The sequence below is a fragment of the Megascapheus bottae genome, chromosome 10 (genome assembly GCF_031878675.1).
Source record: "Megascapheus bottae isolate mThoBot1 chromosome 10, mThoBot2.hap1, whole genome shotgun sequence".
NCBI lineage: Eukaryota > Metazoa > Chordata > Mammalia > Rodentia > Geomyidae > Megascapheus > Megascapheus bottae.
Window position 1 is genome coordinate 17,961,508 of NC_143518.1, and position 11,737 is coordinate 17,973,244.

The window sequence follows — 11,737 nt, forward strand, 5'->3', positions numbered from 1 at the left end:
ACACAGCTACTAAAATAGAAAGGCAGCTTAAGGAACTGATCCTCCCAAACCCCAAAAAACCAATTGCTAAACAGGCAAGGGAACTAAAGAGAGACTTATCAGAGGAAGAGGTAAAAATGGCGAAAAAAAATATGAGAAAATGCTCATCATCCATGGTCATAAAGGAAATGAAAATAAAAACAACTCTGAGATACCACCTTACCCCAACAGAATGACCAATATTATGACAACAATAAATGCTGGCAGGGATGTGGAGAAAGAGGAACCCTACTGCACTGCTGCTGGAAATGTAAACTAGTACAATCCTTCTGGAAGGCAGTCTGGAGGTTCCTCAAAAAACTAAAAATAGACCTTCCCTATGACCAAGCCATACCACTCCTGGCATCTACCCTGAGCATCGTAACCCAGGATATGATAAGGACACCTGCACAGTCATGTTCATTGCTGCACTATTCCCAATGGTCAAGCGATGGAAACAACCCAGATACCCTACTGAAGATGGATAGATACAAAAAATGTGATATATATATATGTATGTATGTATGTATATGTATACACACACACACACATACACACACAATGGAATTCTACATAGCCAACAGACAAGATAAAATAATGGCATTTGCTGGGAAGTGGATGAAGCTAGAGCGAATCATGTTGAGTGAAATAAACCAAGACCAAGGGAACAAAAGGTGCCTGATTTCCTTGTTATGTGTGTATTAGACTGAACCAATACAAGAGCGATGACTCAATACTTAGGTACTCCAGATCATTGACATGAATTTGTGTCAGAGACCAAGGAGTTAAACGGAACGAAGCAAAGACCCTCTAGCCTTGAGCAAATTGCATCTGGTTGAGTCATCTGCACAAAATACTTCTCGGAATAACCGCAGGTGGTTGCTTGGGTTAGCACAACGGCCAAAAGAACAGCCTGACCCACCCCTAACCTTGAGACTTCTCCTTCTTGTTATCACAAAAACTCTCCATCCTCCCCCTCCCTCTATACTCCCTTCCTTACACTCAGGGTATATAAACCCTGCTTTACTTTTAATAAATGAGACCTTGACGCGACTCAGATTGTCTCTGTCTTTCTTTATGCGCCTGGTCTCCTTCCTCTCTTTCCCCCACTGGTTTTCTTCTTTTAGGAGGTGCCTCTTCGAGCCGCATGTATAGCTGAACCCGCGGGTCGGGAGAAGTGGCGCCCAACGTGGGGCTCGAAGCACGGTGACCTACCGGACGGCGTGGAGAACAGGGGACCCCGATTATATTAAGGTAGAGACGCCCACACCGCATCGCTCGTGCACCGTGGGAGAGTCTTGAGGTAAGTTCTGCCGTCCCATCAACCATGGGCAAAGCGTTATCAAAAGAGGTTTTATTTATAAAAAGAAATGAAAGGATCACTTAGGGAGAGAGGAATAAGAGTTAAAAAGAAAGATTTGGTAAAATTCTTTTGTTTTGTTGAAAGAAAAATATGTCACTAAAACCTTATAAAAATATTTATCCTATTATTCCTAAGACTTCTCCTAATAATGGCAGGCTCAACCCCCCCTCTGAGGTGGAGCTAGAGGAGGAGGCAGCGCATTATGAGGAAGAAAGATATGGCCCTTTTCCTCTTCCCCAAGTTTCTGCAGCTACACAGACTCCAGAGATAAGGGCCCTTCACTGGCCCACCCCTCCCCCCTATCCAGACACCTCTCTCCCCTCAGCCCCACCACAGGAAATGTTGAGATCATTTTCTGTTCCTCCGGAGGTGCAAGGTCTCCTTAAATCCAAAGACTCTCTCTTGAAACAAGTGACAGAATTAAAAAACGTGCTTCATTTAAAAAGAGAGTTAAGGGACCTCACTTTGCAAATTCATGATTTACAAATGGATCTTGTTGGGGAAGCCGTGACTACCCCCCATGCCTCGGGTAACAAGCCCGCTAAAACACCCTCGGCCTCAAAGAGCCGCAATAATAGACTCAGATCCGGGGCGCAAACTGTTTCCTTCTCCTTCCCCGTAATTACTCGCTCTAACACTCAACCTAGGGAACAAGAGGGGGAGGGAGGAGAAGCGGGAGAGGAGGAGGCGGACACCACCAGAAGGCAGGAGGAGGGACAAAACCTAGATTCCTCTGCCTCCGAGGAGGAAGGGGGTGATCAGGAGGAGGCAAGGAGAGATTCTCAAATTACATATAGGAGACTGACGTTTAAACAAATTAAAGAATTACATTCGGCTGTTAAGAATTATGGAATTAACGCCCCTTTTACTTTAACAGTACTGGAGGGCCTCGGGGGTGAGGGACATTTATTGCCTCGAGTGGCACAAGATTGTACAGTCTGTTTTAACCAGGAGTCAATATCTAACCTGGAAAGCTGAATTTATAGATAAGGCAGAAAATCAAGCTATTACCAATAAAAAACATACACAAATGGCTTCATGGTCTTCTGATAAAATTTCAGGGAGGGGCAAATTTGCCTCGGAGGAAAAACAACAAAAACTCCCTGCAGGAATATTAACCCAGACTGCTCAGGCTGCCCTGGCCGCCTGGAGAGCCGTGCCCGCTGCAGGAGCGGTTACTACCTCTCTTTCCAGGGTAGTACAAGGCAATAATGAACCATATTCTCAATTCGTTGCCAGACTGTTAGAAGCAGCTGAAAGAATATTAGGTGAGGTAGATACAGATGATATTATAGTTAGACAGTTGGCCATAGAAAATGCTAATGCAGCCTGTAAAGCTACTTTAAGAGGCAAAACAAAGACCCTAGATTTAAATGGTATGATTAAAATTTGCAATGATGTGGATTCCTTTGAACATAAAATGTCTAAATCTATTAATTTGGCCATTGGAGCCATACTCCAAAACCAGACTCCACGTTCAGGAAAACTAGGACGAATATCTAGCCCTAAAAACTGTTTTAAATGTGGACAAGTTGGACATTTTGCTAGAGAATGCCCTGGAACTATTAAACAACCCAATGTTCCTGGGACGATTCCCTTCCCCCTTCCCCCTGGCTTTTGTCCTAAATGTAAAAGAGGCCGTCACTGGGCTAAAGAGTGCCGGTCCAAGACCGATATAAATGGCCAGCCTTTATCTGTGGTCTCGGGAAACGGGCTACGTGCCCCAGTAGGGGGCCCTACCTACCCACCACGACAACCAATGACCCCTCCCGCCCAAAATCTGCCTCTAATGCAAACATCGCTGACTCAGACTTGTTCCGAGCCACTGCAGGCAGCGCAGGACTGGACCTCTGTTCCTCCACCACCAGAATTATAACTCCAGAGGAAGAAACAGTTGTTATAAACTCTGGAAGGTTCGGGCCTCCCCCGCCAGGAATGTTTTTTCTTATTATAGGCCGAGCTTCAAGCTCACTGCAAGGACTCTCCTTTAAAATGGTTTATCTGAATAAAAAAAGGATCTGAAAGGAATTCTCTTAAATGTTTGCTCAAAAGGGAAAATAATCATGGAATGTTCATGTAAGTCGTAAAAGGTTTGAGTATGTCGCCAATGGTATGAGTATGTCTTGAGTAAAGTTGGTATGCAGTTAAACTGCAGTAATGTAAATAGAGTCAGAATTGATACACTGATGTGAGGGGTTGCTATACTTGGATGTATATTTTCTAATTGTGTGGGTTTTCTTGGGTGCAGAACTGGGAGGAAATGCTGTATGCCCCTCCAAACCAAAGAATGCTGTCTGCCCAGCATTCTGCCCAGGTCTGATAGCAATTGTTAGCCCCCCCCCACCAGGCCATATGTTATCTCTGGTATCAGAGGCAGCCCCAGGAGTCATTTAAAGGAAAACTTGGGAAAGCTAAACTAGCTGACAGTGCTAACCATGATGCAGTCCAGTCCTTCCAGGCCTTACAGGTTGATCTAGGGACATGTTCATCGTCTGGTTTCTAACATCCTGGCTCTCCCACAGCTATCCCTAAAGAATATTTTAAAATTGTAATAGATATAAAAGACTGTTTTTTCTCCATTCCCCTCGATCCTGGAGATTGTAAAAGATTTGCCTTTTCCATACCCATGATAAACCATAAAGGCCCTAATCCCCGCTTTCAATGGCGAGTGTTGCCACAGGGTATGGCTAATTCTCCCACTCTTTGTCAAAAATTTGTGGCTCAATCCATAGACCCAATTCGTGTTCAATACCCTCATATATATATTATACATTATATGGATGACCTATTAATTGCTGCCAAACTAGAACTGGAGGCACATCAAGTGACTCAAAAAATAGTTATTGCTTTACAAGACAGAGGACTTTTTATCTCCCCAGAAAAAATTCAAACTTGCTATCCCTTCTTGTTCCTGGGTTTTCAATTAGAACCCTCTTTAATATATGCTCAAAAAATTCAAATCAAAAGGAATAAGCTAAATTGTCTAAATGATTTCCAAAAACTCCTTGGAGACATTAATTGGCTACGTCCCCACCTTAAATTAACAACAGGAGATCTCAAACCCCTGTTTAATATTCTACAGGGAGATTCTGACCCTTCCTCCCCCAGAAAACTTACGCCCGAAGCTGAAAAAGCTCTAATAAAGTTAGAGGAGGCCATTACACAACAAAATATAGGTTACTTCAACCCCTCCTTGACCCTTTATTTAATCATTTTTGCCACAGAATTTACACCCACCAGTTTATTGTGGCAAAAAACCGTGCCCCTGTTATGGATTCATGCCTCCGCCTCTCAGTCCAAGGTACTCCCCTCCTACCCCTCTTTGGTCTCCCAACTTATTTTTCTGGGGCTCAAGACTTCTGTCAGATATTTTGGCAAGGATCCTGATATCATAATCACCCCTTACTCTAAGGAACAAATTAATTGGTTACAACAAAGACAAGATGATTGGGCTGTTTTATGCACTGGGTTCCAGGGTAGCTTTGATACTCACATGCCCAGCGACAGACTTATTCAATTCCTTAATATTACTCCTTTTGTTTTTCTAAAAAATACCTTAATAAAGCCCATCCCCAATACTTTGAGCATTTTTATTGATGGTTCAAAAAATGGAAAAGCTTCATATGTTATTAATAATGTTTCCCACTTTGTAAATACTTCCTTTAAATCTGCTCAGTTAGTAGAATTATTTGCTGCGCTTTGTGTTTTTCGGTTATTAAAGACCCACCCTTTTAATCTGTTTTCGGATAGCCATTATGTTGTTAGAGCTTTACAAGTTTTAGAAATGGTTCCGGTTATTCAGCCTACTACACCTACTTTTCAATTATTTTTTGAATTGCAAAAACTTATTAGACAACGTTCGTACCCCTTCTTTGTAGGACATATTCGTGCTCATTCCGGTCTACCTGGGCCACTAACCCGGGGCAATGAATTAGCTGACTTGGCAACCCAAATAGTTACCTTATCTCAAACAGTTGATCCGGTGACCCTTGCACAGGAGGCCCATGCTGTTCACCACCTCAATGCTCATACCCTGCGCTTAAAATTTAAAATTACTAGAGAACAGGCAAGGCAAATTGTTAAAAACTGCAGAAATTGCCTAACCCTGCTCCCTGAACCCCATGTAGGTGTAAACCCTAGAGGGCTCATACCTGGACAACTTTGGCAGATGGATGTTACTCATGTCCCCTCCTTTGGAAGGTTAAAATATGTACATGTTACCATTGATACCTTTAGTGGATTTATTTGTGCCTCTGCTCATTTAGGGGAGGCCACAAAAGATGTTATAAACCATCTCCTATATGTTTTTTCTGTCATGGGACAACCCCAAACTATAAAGACGGACAATGGGCCCGGATATACCAGTCAAAAGTTCAAACAATTTTGCTCCCAAATGAGCATAAAACATATTACTGGAATCCCCTACAACCCCCAAGGACAAGGAATAGTGGAAAGGGCTCATCAGACTTTAAAAAACACCCTCATTAAACTTGCCTCACAAGAAACATTATATTCCCTTAAAGGAAACTATAAGACTTTGCTATTACATGCTCTCTTTGTTTTAAACTTTTTAACCCTTGACGCTAATGGCAAATCTGAAGCAGAACGCCTTTGGCATCCCACCACACAAACAGACTACGCCCAGGCCCTATGGAAAGACCCACTGACAGGAATATGGAATGGCCCTGACCCAGTCATTATCTGGGGAAAAGGATCAGCTTGCATTTATAATTCTAAAGAAGGGGGAGCTAGATGGTTGCCTGAAAGATTAATAAAACCATATAATAAACAATAAAGCCATATAACTAATTCCAGGGTGGCGCCTGAGAACAAAAATATTTTTCTTTTACAGGTCAACAACCATGATGATGAGGCCTTCCCCGTCATCACTCCGCATGATGCTATTGACGGTGATGCTCTCTGGCAGAAGTTGTCCTCCAAAATCGACGAGGATTAGACTTACTTTTTCTACAGCAAGGAGGCTTATGCGCGGCTTTAAAGGAAAAATGCTGTGTATATGTAGATAGAACAGGACTTGTTAAGGATAGCTTAGAAAAAATTACAGCTAGCCTAGAAAAGCGAAAAAGAGAGGGAAAAACAAGAATCTTGGTATCAAAATTGGTTCTCCACATCTCCCTGGCTATCAACTCTTTTACCCTCCCTCTTGGGCCCCCTTGTGGGACTTCTCCTCCTAATTTCTTTTGGCCCTTGGGCTTTTCAGCGCCTTACGCGATTTATAAAAAATCAAATTGATTCTGCCTTTTCCAAAAACTCAATCTCGGTGCATTATCATCGCTTAGAGGCTCAGGATGACCCTGTAGGGTCCGAAACAAGCACTCCTGAAAGAGGGCTCCAGTTTCATACACTTCTTGACTGATAAACCCCAAGCGGCTAGAGAGCATCCAATGACGGGATTATTATGGAGCTTACCCTGGGTGGCACAACATACAGAGGCCGTCGAGGCCGGCTCAACAAGGCATGTTGCCAGGAGTAAGGGTCCCTCCATATAGCCTAAGACAGGGTGTTCTCTCCACCTATAAAGACCTTGTTCTTTAAAGGAAAGGGGGAATTGTCAGAGACCAAGGAGTTAAACGGAACGAAGCAAAGACCCTCTAGCCTTGAGCAAATTGCATCTGGTTGAGTCATCTGCACAAAATACTTCTCGGAATAACCGCAGGTGGTTGCTTGGGTTAGCACAACGGCCAAAAGAACAGCCTGACCCACCCCTAACCTTGAGACTTCTCCTTCTTGTTATCACAAAAACTCTCCATCCTCCCCCTCCCTCTATACTCCCTTCCTTACACTCAGGGTATATAAACCCTGCTTTACTTTTAATAAATGAGACCTTGACGCGACTCAGATTGTCTCTGTCTTTCTTTATGCGCCTGGTCTCCTTCCTCTCTTTCCCCCACTGGTTTTCTTCTTTTAGGAGGTGCCTCTTCGAGCCGCATGTATAGCTGAACCCGCGGGTCGGGAGAAATTTGGAGATATAAATATAACTATATAGATACATAAGTCCATGATGGGATATATATTCTATAGACATATATCAATATAATATATAGATCTATATGTATCTATGACTTACAAACTCTCAGCTTAATTTTAATTATGCTCTTAAGTTTATGTGCCAGTGATTGCATAGAGGGATTCCTTTCTTGAATACTTGTGTTTTGAACATGACATTTGAAACATGATGTAAAAACTCAGTGCTAATAAAAACTTTTAATAAAAATAGACTGCATATGCCATTCTAAAGCTTCTTCCTTGTGACAGCTTTGGAACCTCCCCTAGCTAATTATCCTAAATATTTCCCCTTTTCTTACATGGAATGACTTTGAATCTCCGTGTTCAGTCTTATTTTTTTAAGTAAATTGTTGCCTTGTGTTTTCTTCTTCTTCTTCTTCTTTTTTTTTTTGCCAGTCCTGGGCTTGAGCTCAGGGTCTGAACACTGTCCTTGGATTTTCTCAAGGCTAGAGCTCTACCACTTGAGCCTCAGCACCACTTCTGGCTTTTTCGTATGTATGTGGTACTGAGGAATTGAACCCGGGTCTTTGTGCATGCTAGGCAAGCACTCTACCACTAGGCCAAACTCCCAATCCCAATAATAGGTTTCATTGAGGCACTTTTTTTTTTTTTTTTGCCAGTCCTGGGCTTGAGCTCAGGGCTTGAGCACTGTCCTTGGACTTTCTCAAGGCTAGCACTTTACCACTTGAGCCTCAGCACCACTTCCGGATTTTTTCTGTGTATATGAGGTACTGAAGAATCGAACCCCGGTCTTCATGCATGCTAGGCAAGCACTCTACCACTAGGCCAAACTCCCAGCCCCCATGTTTTCTTCTTTTTCTATGAAGCATATTCCTAAAAAATACCTCTTGCCCTCACCTAGCCTCTACCCTGGAGTCTTATACCTTTGCTCTTGAGCATGTGCTCTCTTTCTCTACTTCCCTCCTTCTTTGTCATTTTAAAAGGAATACAAGATGTAATTTTTTTTTGCCACTCCTGGGGCTTGAACTCAGAGCCTAGGTACAATTGGCCTGGGTATTGTTCTTGGTCTTTCTCAAGGCTAGCACTCTATCACTTGAGCCATAGCACTACTTCTGGCTTTTTCTGTGTATGTGGTGGTACTGTGGAATAAAACCCAGGGCTTTGTGCATGCTAGGCAAGCACGCTAACACTAGGCCATGGTCTCGGCCCAAGAAGCAATTTGATTTGCTTGGTTTTTGTTTTATTTTGGTGTGTGTGTGTGTGTGTGTGTGTGTGTGTGTGTGTGTGTGTGCCATTGGCCTTGAACTTGGGGCCTAGGTACAGTTCCTAAGCCTTGTACTGAAGGCTAGTGCTTTAACCACTTGAGCTATAGCTCCATCTCTGGCTTTTTGGTGATTAATTGGAAATAAGAGTCTAATCAACTTTTCTACCCAGGCTGGCATTCAGCCAGATGCTAAATCATTTACTTTCAAGTTCTATGGGAAGATAAATAATAATAAAAATTCGTCAGATGGCTCATACCTGTAATCCTAGCTACTCAGGAAGCTGAGATCTGCGGATCAAGGTTTGAAGCTAGTACCCAGCAGAAAGGTCCTCCTAAAGTTCTTATCTCCAATTAACTACTTAAACAGTGGAAGGGATGCTGTGGCTCATAATGATAGAGCACTAGCCTTGAGAAAAAAGCTCAGAGACAGTGCCTAGGCACTGAGTTTAAGACCCACAACTGACAAAATATAGTAATAATTCTGAAATTGCAAAAATGTAAAGGTTTTATATTTATGTTTCCAGGTCTACTACCTTTGTCTCTTTGCAATGAGGTTAAGGGAGGAAACTTGCTAGATATCAGCCCACTACTTATTTCTAAAGATGAGACTCACCAACATACCTGTTCCACAAGGAGATCCCAGACTATACCAGGCCATATGAATCTATCCTTCCAAGAAAATATCTCTTTCCAGAATGCAGTTAGAAATAAAAACAAATGTTTGCATGGTAAATGTTATCCAGTAAGACTTCCAGAGTGCAAAAAAAAAAATACCCTGTAGATTTTTTTGTCTTTTGACATTTCACAATTTTCTTTTGAGAGCTCCTTGTTGGCTTTTGGGGATTTATTGATTAAATATTTCCCCATCTCCTCAAAATTATATATGTATAATTTCACATATATAGGTATATATATATGAGAAGATCCCAAGAAGGGATGTGGTAGAGATCAAATCTGTGTGTGTGTGTGTGTGTGTGTGTGTGTGTGTGTGTGTGTGTATCTTTGTCTGCTGAAGGTTGAGTTCCTCCAAATTGAATCTGATATTCTAAGTGTCATCTCTGGTACAACTGGTGGAGTGGCCTGGGGTCACCTCCACTGTGATTGACCCCCTCTCTATGGCTGTCAGTGGAGCTTCATGTCATATTGAGGTTTGGGGTTTGTGAGCATTTTGGGCAATCCCACTTAGTGTATGACTCATATGAAATAATCTACTTTAACCTGTCCCTTCCACGTGCAGCAAGAGAAATGTCTGATTTGTCATTCTGTGTGCATACTGTAAAAAGAACCTCAGAATTTCATCCAGCCACAATTTATGGTTTTAGTATCTGCTCTTTGTTCTACTCCACGGAAATTTTTCTCCTAATTTTGTCATCCCACCATGTTAGTTATTCTCCTGGGTTTATGCCACCCATAAATTTGATTTATACACCATCAGTGTTTCTATCCAAGTTATCAATAATGCCATGCCCCACACACTCTTGCAAAGGTCGGATGGGACCTAGAAGACATGGCTGGGTCTGAAGCCAATAATAATGGTCAGAATGCTGATGCTAGCATGTTTGACGCCAGGAGAATCCACGAGTTTGGTACTAAGAATTTGTTCAAGGGGAAAAGTGCAGCACTAGAGAATGGTGCAGTAACGAAGAACTGAGTCAAATCACAATATACAGGAGCAGGTTGAATATACAAGACTAATCTAGAGAACTAAAGAAATCCCCAAAGCCACAATTAGTTCAATGGAAGAATATACATTAACTTTTTTTTTATGTGGTTATTACGGCACTACCTTTAATTCCTTTACCCAGAGTCCAAAAAAAAAAAAAAAAAGTAGACAAACCCTAAAAATGTAGCAGAAGCATTTCCACACACTGGTCTCCACCATATAGTTTGTGCAGAAATGTTTCCACTAGATTCATAGAGTAATCTTTGGAAGAAAGAAGAAAGGACTGATCATCTGGTTGCCCTTCTGACCTTCTGCAGCTCTTCAACAGGCTTCCATTTTTGGTTGATAGTTATAAGCTTTTGAGGTACATTAGGGTCTACAGTTTCCCAAGGTTCTGGATTTTTTTTTCCGGTTAATAATCACATCGGTTTTGTTTCTCAGTGAATAGGTAGCAAAAGACGAGGCTCCACTCACAGCCACAGTTATGATTACTGCCAAAGGAATGAGTTCCTTCTTTTTCATCAGGGTTTGGAAGACACCTTCAGTGTTGAATGAATGTCAAACCTGGGGAGGCGTGTGCAGAAGATGCCATAACGCCCAAATGGGATATACATTAACTTTTAAGACTACATATTTACTTTTAAACCTCAGGGTGACCTATTTCACCTACTCCAAGGATAAGGGTGTCTGTCTCTCAAAATTCCAAGAGCTTTTGATAAAAGCATAAAACAGGATCTTTTCTAAGGATTTTGTCCTATTCAAAATTTTCTTTGGGTTAGCCAGGTAGACATTATTAATATTGTGTCATTCCTATAGCCTTATTATTTCTAAAGAGATGAGGGTTTTTTTTTTATCAGTCATGGGGCTTGAACTCTGGCCTGAGTGCTGTCCCTGAGCTCTTCAGCTCAAGGCTAATGCTCTACCACTTGAGCCACAGTGCCACTTCCTGTTTTCTGGTGGTTAATTGGTGATAAAGGGTCTCACAGATCTTGTGCCCAGGTTGAATTTGAACCATGTCATCAGATCTCAACCTCCTGAGTAGCCAGGATTACTAGTGTGAGCCACCGGCTCCTGGCTTGAGATGGATTTTTATAAGGAAAATTGTGAAACCAGGGAAGGGCATATCTTCCCACTGAGGTATTTCCATGTTGTAGTGCATAATCTTTTCTTCTATTGCTGTATTTTCATCTGAGAGTAGCTTCAACATTATTCCAATATAATAGCTACAGCTGCAAATGATATAAGTGATAAGACTGAGTACTGATAAAGATGTAACAGGGACACCAGCAGTGACTAATGGAAATGCATCTGAGTTGCCACTTTGAAAACCAGTCTGTCCACATCTTATAAGGTTACATATACCCTGATCATACGATCCCATTAATATCACCCCCCATACTTTTTACAGAACAGAAATGAAAAACTGTGTTTGCACAAAAAC

At 41.9% G+C, this 11,737-nt stretch overlaps 1 pseudogene; it reads right to left on the reverse strand.

Moving 5' to 3' along the window:
* Positions 1-10,512: 10,512 nt before the first annotated feature.
* Positions 10,513-11,503, reverse strand: LOC150057647 (cytochrome c oxidase associated subunit FA4L3 pseudogene; annotated as a pseudogene).
* Between the last annotated feature and the right edge of the window lie 234 nt (positions 11,504-11,737).